Source organism: Octodon degus, unplaced genomic scaffold (assembly GCF_000260255.1).
Source record: "Octodon degus isolate 3935 unplaced genomic scaffold, OctDeg1.0 scaffold00082, whole genome shotgun sequence".
Lineage (NCBI taxonomy): Eukaryota > Metazoa > Chordata > Mammalia > Rodentia > Octodontidae > Octodon > Octodon degus.
Window position 1 is genome coordinate 6731681 of NW_004524658.1, and position 10739 is coordinate 6742419.

The 10739-nt window shown below is 37.9% G+C and overlaps 1 pseudogene; it reads left to right on the forward strand.

Annotated features, from left to right (window-relative positions):
* Positions 1 to 1295: 1295 nt before the first annotated feature.
* Positions 1296 to 10325, forward strand: LOC111818177 (annotated as a pseudogene).
* Positions 10326 to 10739: the final 414 nt, after the last annotated feature.

Sequence of the window (10739 nt, forward strand, 5' to 3'; positions counted from 1 at the left end):
TTAATTATTGAAACTGTCCTACCAATTTGGTTTGAAGCTGTCTCATTGCTATTTGTTTCTCAATAAAATTATGGGAAAAAACAAACAAACAAAAAAGATTACAAAATGGTGAAAATTAGAAATGATGCAAAATTTCATTAAACAAAATAATAGAAATTCGAAAAAAAATTATATCCCCCTTTTTTGTTCTGTTTTGTCAGAGATGGGTGTTCCAATGCTGTTAGAGAAGCTATGTTTGGAGAAGTCTTTAAAGGACATTTTCATGCTTAATGCCAGTTCCAAAAATTGTAGGTACTTGAATTCAGCAAAATAACTCAATATAGTTCAATAGTGCATAATAGTAGTGAGTTACCAGCACAACTGGCAATTGTCCAAAGTTGTTGACTTGAGCCTTTTACAGCTCAGCGTATTAATATAGCTTTACTTTTTATACCTTATGGTTACACTTTTCTGCTGGATGGTTAAAACTAAATTAAAAGCAAGACCTATATAACTAAAAATGTAACTCAAGTTTGCTTTAAGATAAAAAAACATACATATCCAATTCTCCTTTGTGAGACTGAGGGACAGAGAAGTTAAATCTTATGCTGTTATCTTTTTTTCTATTTTTTAGAAAGCATAGAAGTGGCAAAAAGAAACATTTTTATTACTTCTCTGATAACAGAAAGTGGCCAAGGGAAAAATAAAACCCATGTTGGCAATAGAACCAATTTTCTATAGTAGTGCTGGCCTGCTACTATCCCAATATAAAGTACATTCAAAAAATTGCTACCAGACAAATTTTACAGGCAATCTTCGCTTTCCAAGGAATGAAAGCAATCTAATGTCCAACATATATCCTATAGTGGTTTAATTTTGCTTTGAATTTTCTGTTAAATAATCGTGCACACAATATTATCTATTCGTCATTCACTGACCACATTTTTATACTCTTTCAGAAATATACACAAGGGGCTGGAGAAAGAGCTCAGCAGCCTAAGCGCCTGCCTGGCAAGCGCAAGGACCTGGTTTCAGTCCCCAGAACCACATGCCATGTGGGCCCCAGAACCCGGGGTGTGCTGTGCCAGCCACTGAAACTGGGCATGGTGGCACACACCTATAATCCCAGCACTGGGGAGAGATAAGAGGATCACTATGAGTCCAATCTGTGTAGTGAGACCCTATACCAAATAAATAAATAAATAAATAAATAAATAAATAAATAGGTAAAGATTTTAGAAGATCTATCTATCTATCTATCTATCTATCTATCTATCTATCTATCTATCTGTCTATCTAGCTATATGAATGTAAGAATGGAGAAGCTTCCTAATAATGAAAAATCCTTCCTATTGGTAATGGATTTTTACATTCAGGTAAATTGGTAAAAGTTAATATTTACAGCCTGACCTAAAATTATTTTTCTTAATGGCCTTATTCTCAGACAGAGTGTAAATCTATTATTCATAACACTGAAACTGGCTCACAACTTAAAGTACTTTATTCCTTTGCTTTTTGGGGGGGAGCTACCACATGTCATCAATTGAGCTAAGCCCCAGGGATATCACAGGGAAGAAGATGCATCCTTGCCCTGGATAAGCTCACAACACAATGCAGAAAAATTCAGGAAACACAGAAAATGCTATAAGCCACTGTCTGGTTACTTTTCTCTCATTGCTGAGACAAAATACCTGACACCCAAAATTAAGGAAGAAAAGGTTTATCTAGCTCACAGTTTGTAGAGGTTTCAGTCCATAATCCACTATCCCCAGGACAGGGTGGCACGGCAGATGGACAACAGTTCAGGGGAGTAGAAGACAGCAAAAGCAACAAGAGCAAAAGGGGAGCAAAGCAAGCCTCTTTTCCTGGCTTATATTATAGGCAGGCTCTCCGCCTGCACCATCTCTGGGCCCTCCTTCTCCACAAACTCAGGATGTTTACAGAGTAAGGTCCCTGGCCCCCTGCTAAGTTAAACTTCTCAAGTTGACCCAGTATATCAACAATTACAGCCACTTTTGTCCAAACTGCTATGTTATCACAGGGACGTAAACATCACATTTTTTTTTCTAGGGATATCAGAAAAAAACATTTAGATGAAGTTTAATATGGGAATTTTCTAATTAGAAGCCTATGGGCTCAGGATGCTGTGATTTGATCCTCTCATCCTCAAGCCAAACCAGACCTGTCCTGAAGGCATCCTGAGGGTACCCCCCCCACACCCGGCAAAAAAACAAAAACAAACAAAAAAAATCTTTCTGCCATTTTAGGGCCAGGGAGATGACTCAGTGAAATAAGTGCTTCCCTGGCAAGTGCAAGAGCCTGAGTTCAATCCCTGGTTCAGAAAAAAAAATCTAATTAGAAGCCTAGAAATTCTCCAGTTTCTCCAGCAAGAAAAGGAAGCACCTACTATTACAGAACTGTGTAGACTAGTTCCCTGGGCCATTGGCAGAATGCAGGATTGCCCAAGAAGCTAAAAGAAGTGAAGGCAGATAGAATACAGCAGGAAGAGCATGTCACACCAAGGTGTTAGGAAAGACAACTCTGGAAGCTGATAAAAGGGTGACAAACAGAGAGGGACTGATAACACATACAAGATAGAGAAAAGGCTAACAGGGGACCTAAACTAAGGCCATGTGAGTATCCAGAGACTTCTGAAAGTTTGAGTGGGAATTAAGTAAAAGAGGAAATGAAGGAGCTAAGGAAAAGGGAGAACTAAAAACATCTACTATATCCAATTTAGGCAAGTGATAGGATGGATTTAGTGCTACAGACAGTAAGGAAAATAAGAAAAAATAGACAAGGACATCTTCCAAGATAAAAGAGCTGTGAGCCATGCTGCTAGGTGATAATTTTGTGTGTTAGTGCAAATAGCTCTGTGAAATAATTGATTTTGCTCAAATGCCTTATTCTTTGATATATTTTGATTAATGTATATATATATATATATATATATATTCATCATGTCAATATACACATTATTAAATAAGAGACACGTCATCTATTTCTAGATTTCCAATACTGTATGAGTATACACTGTGTAATAGTAACTTTATATTTAGTATTCTACCTTCATAAGTAGCATATTCATGACAGATGATTCTCAAGGGGAAATACTGTCTATAAAGTATGAGACTGCATAACATTTGGAGACTAAAAATTTTTCTGACTTCAACTAGTGATTTTTATTAAAGCTAAGATTTAATGTAGTTCCTATATGCTAACCTCCATCCCACCAGGCGATGTTTTCATCTTAGAGGTATAGCAAATGTTAAACCTTTCCAAATTATGGCTTTTGATTTAATTTGTGAAACTCAAGATCTTGTTGGGTTAGGATTAAGCTGTTACTCATCAGAAACAATATCAGCTTCAAATTGTTGAATATGGGTAACATTTTTCCATGATGTTCTAAAAAACTTGCTTACTACTATAACTTTCACAGCAATCATACAGGAAACATTAAAATGTTTCTCAAGAGAGGTAACTGAAGTATTTTTTCTTACCAGATATCAGGATGGGGGGGGTGAGTATCTAGTCCTATTTCACAGAGTCTTTTTCATTTTTTAATGCATTCAAAAGTTGTTAAAGTTTCTTATATAAAAAAATGTGATTGATTGTTACAGTGACAGTAATTGCGTTTTTGCAAAGTAACCATTATAGTAATTTTCTTCAGGGAAGAGAAATCTAACTAAAGTAGCTAGTTACTTCCTTATACACTAACCTTGAATTTTTTTCACATAAAAATACTTGATAAGGGGAGTACAGATTGAAGAACATAAAATGGTATGCAATATTTATAAAACTACTTCCATTAGGTGGCTCACAGTTTTATGTAGCTGTTAATCATAAATTAAATGAAACAAAATAAAAGGTAGAAACTAAAAATTTCCTTACCAATTAAACTAAGTCTTCACCTGAAGCCTCTTAAGCGTGTCTCTCAGATGTATCTTTTCATTTCTAAACTAAAGAAGATAATGATTTTTTTAAAAACGAAGACATTCATATCACATGCTTGGAAGATGAAATGAAATGAATGCATGAAGACATTATGATTGCAAAAAAACAACAATTACATATGTGCATAGACAGGATAATACTGCATGCGGTAACAACTTTTACCTGTTAAATCACGAATGAAAGAGCATTAGCATTTAATTTTTATGTATTCCACTGCAGACCAGAATACTAAACAGCAACTAAAATAGGAAATGTGTGGCACTGCACGTATTGATAAAATTTTAATTCAGTGTTCTTCAGAAAGCAGCAATTTCACATGAACTGCATAGTAGGAAAAACCAGTTTGTAATTTTTGCAGCTTCTTTCTAAAATTCTTTTTTTCTGATTATTGAAAGCAATATTCTAAAAAAAAAAAAGGAAAAGAAAAAAAGAAAGTAATATTCTAACTTAAAAAATGGTCTAAAATAATTAAAGTGTTGGCCAAATCTTTAGGTTTTTTTTTAATATTTATTGTTAATGGTGTACACACGATAATTACCAAGAGGAATATAAGGTAGATGCCTCACACTCAGTGTGCAGATACACTGACAATAATTCAAAGCAACCCAAATTGATAGAAACAACTTAAAATTTTCATTTTTAGTGGGCACAGAGAACAATGGTACATTGTTTTGCCACTCCTTAGCCCTGTGTTTGAAATGGCCCCAGAACATGAAAAGGAGGATTTATTTTGGAGACTGAGACACAGGAAAAGTAGTTTAACTTCATGATTTTCCCCAGATGGCTCTGTTTATCTCTCTCCATCTCTGTTCTTTTGCTAGCCTCTGCATTTAAATTGGCCTTTCATTGCCATTTAATTTATTTCTGGAGTTAGTCTTATAGAACAGAATTCTATTTACAAGCCCATATATTCTTGAATTAATAACTTTATTTTTCTACTGTCTTCAATGGAGTACAGATCGTCTTATTGGTCTGTGATATTCTTCCCATTCTTTCCATCCACAGTATCTGTCACACACGAGTTCTTGTTATATACAGTAGAAATGTGTTAGTGTGTGTTTGTGTTCACACAAGTATCTGTGTGTATGTGTGCACCTGCTTGCTATATTCCAAAGCTTAGTACAAAATGAGCACATAGTAGCCTTTCAGTAAATTCCTACTTTTCTGAATCCTAGTTGGTGTCTCTTTTATTAGTAGAACACAAAGGTAAAAGGTATATATAAAATTATTATACTGGCAGACATCAAAATAAAATGTTTCAAATAGAAGAATCTAATAAATACCTTCTAAGAAAATCACTGAAATTCTATTAGTAATGATGTGCCCAGTTAGAAATAACAACTACAAAAAGCCAACTCAAATATGCATAAACAATAAAAAGGATTAAGTGGATCTAATAGGATAGGAGGGTGGGAGAGATTCCAGTGTAAATGATCAGAGTTCCAAATCCACATGTCTGTGGCTTTCAGTTCTTTCATTTTTCAATTGTCGACTCTGCCCTTACATTAGCTTCTTCTCAGGTTGCAAAGTTTCAGCTAGCAGCAATCAGGGCCATGTTACTTCACATTCACTGGCCAATGATAGGGCATGTTCTCCTTTAGCCAAACAACAAAGTCCTAAATTTAATTTTGATTGGCCTAGTTTGGGACAATTTTGAGTCTTAGCACTTTAGTAGTGGCAAGAAGGAAAGGCATATTAACTTAGACCATCTAGGGCACATGCCTAATGTACATTAATACAATTCCATGGGTGTCTAAAATATTAAAATTTGTTGTTGTTTTTTTAATGCATATATTTGGTGCAGGGCCTCACTATGCAGCTTGGACTCATAGTTATCCTCCTGTTTTCAACCTCCACAGCACTGGGATTACAGGCCAGCACCACCACACTGAGATTCAGCTGCCAGTTCAGCATGCCCCAGAGGTAGGGCTGGGGCAACGTGCGGGACCGGGAATCAAACTCTGGTCCCTGTGCTTGCTGAGGCAGATGCTTAGTCTGCTAAATAAAATACTAAAATTCTAAGCCAGAGTTTAAATAGCCAAGGCTATTTCCCCAGTTCACCCCAAAAATTCTTCACCACACTAACAATCCAGCTCAAATGCCCTTGACTTTCAAAAAGCAAAGATCCATTTGGAACCTGCTCCATAAATGCAGCAGACGTCTGGATGGAGAGTGTAATGTTATTAAACATTTTGAATACCATCCGAGTCTGCAGCTGAGGGCAGAATTGATTATGTTACATTAGTTCTCTACAACTTTCATAATAAAGAACCACAAACCATGTTGCCTAAAATAACAGACATTTTATGCTCCCATCATTTTGAAGGCTAGAAATAAAAAACCTAGGTGTTAGCTGGGCCATCCTCTCTCCAAAGGCTCCAGAAAAGAATCTCTCCCTGCCTCTTATTAGCTTTTGTTTGTTGCCAGCAATCCTTGGTGCTTCTTAGCTTGTAGCAGCATAACTCCAACATCTGCCTCTATCTTCACAGGGCTGTCTTTCTGTTGTGTGCATTTCTAAATTTCCCTCTTACGAAGACACCAGTCATTGGAGTAGAGCTACTCTAACCAAATGTGACCTCATCTTAGCTTGATTATATCTGCAAAGGCCTTATTTCCAAATGAAGACACATACACAGTTTGGCTAGACATGAATTTTGGAGAAGGGGAGGGGAAGTCTGCCTGCCCAAGTGTTGTGTGATGGGAAGATGAGAAAGTGATGCTACACACTGTGGACTGGACTCATTGGACTTTAGCCCCTTCATTTACTTGGCTAGAGTCAACAACTTCCTAACTAACTGGTACTTCAGGTTTTATTTGCTTCCTCTAGCTAGACCTCTACTGCGGGGAAAAGTCCTTAAATCCACATGTCAGTCCAAGAATTATCAAATGTCAAGAGTAGATAGACCGTCTACCTCACCTGCATTAAGTTGTATTACTTTTCAAATATATGCAGCTGTGATTACCAAATAAAAATTCACTTAGAACCTTCTTGCACTTACACTACCTCTTTTTCATTCTGTATTTTCTCTATCAGCAGATAATACTGTACAACTACTATTTTAGCTCACTGGCCTCTATTAGGAGGGCCTTGAATACACTGAGATGCAAGTCCGGCTGTTGTCATAAAGGCTAAAGAAGCAGTGACTCTAATGAATAGACATGGATTTCTTTCTTATGGAGCATATGCTAGCAAAATGAGACTTTGTGCAGCTGGAAACATGGCACCTTGCTTACAAGCAGATTCTTCTCCAAACAGAAAAAGGCATTTGTTTATAAATATTTTAAAAATATTTGAGCAGACCTTTCTGTTCAGCGAATCTGCGGCCTAAGAGGCAGTCACAGCGCCCAGCCGGAATGGCCCGATTCTGAAGCCCCACTTCCACAAGGGCTGGCAGCGGCGTCTGACTACGTGGTGCCATCAACCAGCTCGGAAGATCCCCCGCGCCCTGCGTCCGCACCCATCCGGCCCATGGTGCGCTGTCGCGCGGTGCGATACCACACCAAGGTCTGAGCAGGCAGGGACTTCAGTCTGGAGACACTGCGGGTGGCCGAAATTCACAAGCAGATGACCCGGAGGACCACTGGCATCTAGGAGGACCCAAGGTGGCGGAACAAATCCACTGAGTCCCTGCAAGCCAACGCTCTAATCTCTTCCCCAGGAAGCCATCAACACCCAAGAAGGCAGACAGCTCTGCTGAAGAACTGGAATTGGCCACCCAGGTGACAGGACCTGTGATGCCCATCAGGTGCGTCTACAGGAAGGAGAAGGCCAGCATCACCGCAGAGGAGGGAAAAGCTTCCAGGTGTCCACCAGTCTGCACACCCGTGCTGCCAAGGCTCTTCGGCATCCAGGTGAAGAGAGCCAAGGAAGCCTCAGGGCAGATGTTGGGAAGAAAAGATGAAACACTGTTAGGGTCTTGTAATAAATGCTCAGAAAAGCTAAAAAAAAAAAAAATAAATAAATAAATAAATAAATAAAAAGAGCAGAACTTTACAAACAAAATGGACAAATAAAAACAATGCTTTCAATTAAAAAATGAGGTGGTGGTATTGGGAGTTCTAAAAGTATGAACATTGGAAGATTGAGTGCACCATCCAATGTATAATCATTCGAAATTTTTACTGGTAAATAAGTTTTCTGAATCCTCTACATAAAATATAATGACACTTTTTTTTTTTTGGTATTGGGAATCGCACCCACTACCTTGCGCTTCCAGAGCTGGAGCTGTGCTGCTGAGCTGCATCCCCTGCCCTAAATTTTTTATGGAGACAGGAGGCTGAATAATCTGTCTTCATCCTTCTTACCTACTCTGCGGTTCTGGAGACTGACTTCCAGCCTTGGATGCCCTGTGCAGCTTCCTGCCTGGTGGTACCAGTGCGAAGCACCAACAGGATATTGGATAATACTTTAACCCTGCTTCTGTCTTTGAAAAAAATTCTTTCTTCAAGTTCTCAATTGTCCCTGAACCATCTGTTTTCTATGGGATCCTGAATGATGATGATGATGATGATGATGATGATGATGATGATGATAATGATAATAATAATAATAATAATAATGGCGAAAAAGCTCAGCAGACTAAGTGCCTACTTTGGCAAGTTCAGGGACCAGGGTTCTATCCCTCATTCCCAGCCCCGGGGGTGCAGTGAGCCAGCAACTGGCGTGGTGGAGCATGGCTGTAATCCCAGTACTGGGGAGGCTGAAATGAGGAGGATCATTACAAGTCCTAGCTGCATAGTGATACCCTATACCAAATACATAAAATGAAAAAAATTTAATTAAATGATAATAACAATAATAACAGTGATAAGGAAAAAATTACTCACTCCTCAGAAAACTAGCCCTAGGTCTGGGGAGACAGCACAGCAGTCTAAGAACCTGCCTGGCTAGTGCAAAGACCCAAGTTCAATTCCCAGTATGGCATGCTGTGCCGGCTTGGGAACACTGGGTGCACTTTGCTAGCCCCGAAACCGGGCATGGTGACGCACGCCTGTAATCCCAGCACTGGGGAGGCTGAAACAGGAGGATCACTGAGTCTGAATTATGCAGTAAGACCCTGTATCAAAAAAAGAAAAAAGAAGCAAAACAGAAAACTAGACCTAGTTGTTCAGTGGCTAATAAGCCATTTTCAATTTTGAAATTTTCTTTCTACAGTCTATGCTCTCTTCCTCATAAATTTGAATTGATATTCATTTTTTTCATAAGCCATTTCTAAATCAACCACATGGCTCTACCTACTAAAAACGTCGACCATCATTTCTTAACCCAATCCATTACCCCACTTTTCTGATGTGTGTATAAACCATTTCTAAATTTACTACTGCTTTCTATAATCTTTTTAAAAAGAGCTTTTAGTGTCTCCAGAAGAGATGTTTCTGTCTTTTGTAGAAATTCACTGAATGTTTCTGCAATTCTATGATTCTCTACCAATAGATGTGCAATATTTATTTCAAGGAAACAAACATTTCACTTTCTTAGTGTTTGAACTAAGATAAATGGTAAATCTACATAATTTTCCTCAAAATGTATTCCCAAACCACACTTCCACTGTAGGTAACATATATTCAGAGAGTTTCTCCTCATCTTCAGCTTTTCTTAATTTCAATGATTTCCAAGTCTGAGTCTCTTGCCTATCAGTACTTTTTCCTTCATAATCTTCACCCATTTTCATGAATTAAAAAATCTAATGAATGTTTACTTCATGTCCAATAGGCAATTTAATCTCGAATTTAACATCACTCAAACCAAACTTCTGATCTTCTTCCTCACTCTTACCCCAAATGTATAATGTTTCCAGCCCTCCTCTTTCCATTACCAGCAACCCTAGTTCCTTATACCAAAATCTTTGGCAGCAGCCTTTATTTGTGGTTTGGTTCATTTACTTGTTTTTCTTGCTTTCCACACCCTACAAAAAACTTTCAGCCCAACATGCTCAAGGAAAACAGATTCCAACCACTTCTTCTGCGACCTACTACTCTTGTCCAGCTACCACCATCACTTGTGTGGGTCACTGCAACAGTCTCCTTGCTGGTTTCCCTGCTTCTGCACTGGTCTTTCTAATAGTCTTTTCTCAAAAGGCCAGCCAGACTTCTTTCTTTTTAAACCATAGTAAGATCATCTCATTCCTCTGATCAACCCTCTAAATTGGCCCTACTTCTCCTCAGAGTAACACCATAGTCTTTATGTTGCCTACAAGATCCCAAATGATATGACCTCTGCTACCTGTATGGCTACACTTCCCGCCACACTGTAGAAAAACCAATCTGTTGGCTTCAGAATAATGCACCTGTTGTTCTCTTTTTTCCACAGGAATCCAAATCATTCACTCCCTCACTCCCTTCAAGAATCTACTCAATCATTATCTGCTCCTAGGATAACTTGTTTCCTGTAATGGTGATCATTATTTGACAAATGCTTCACAAGTCTATTTTGTTTATTGTTTGTGTTCCAGATAAGAATATGAATTCTTATATAAATGTAATATTTTAAAATATCATTTTATTCACTATATATTCCCAACTCTTAAGCCTGGGCTTGACATAAGGAAAAGGCATAACATACATTTGAGGAATGAATGAAAGTCAAATGTTTTTATGTTTAAAATATGTCCTTTTCAAAAATAAAAAAGGCATTTGAATATCTCAAATAAATTTAAAACAAATTCATATGTATTGAGTATAAGCCAGGGGTTGGGCTCTGGTAGCACTTTGTGAGTATAATTTCAGGAAATTTTCATAACAAATACTATAGGATAGATCTTTACTATAACCAAATCAAGAAGAAATGTCATACAACTGGTTTAAGA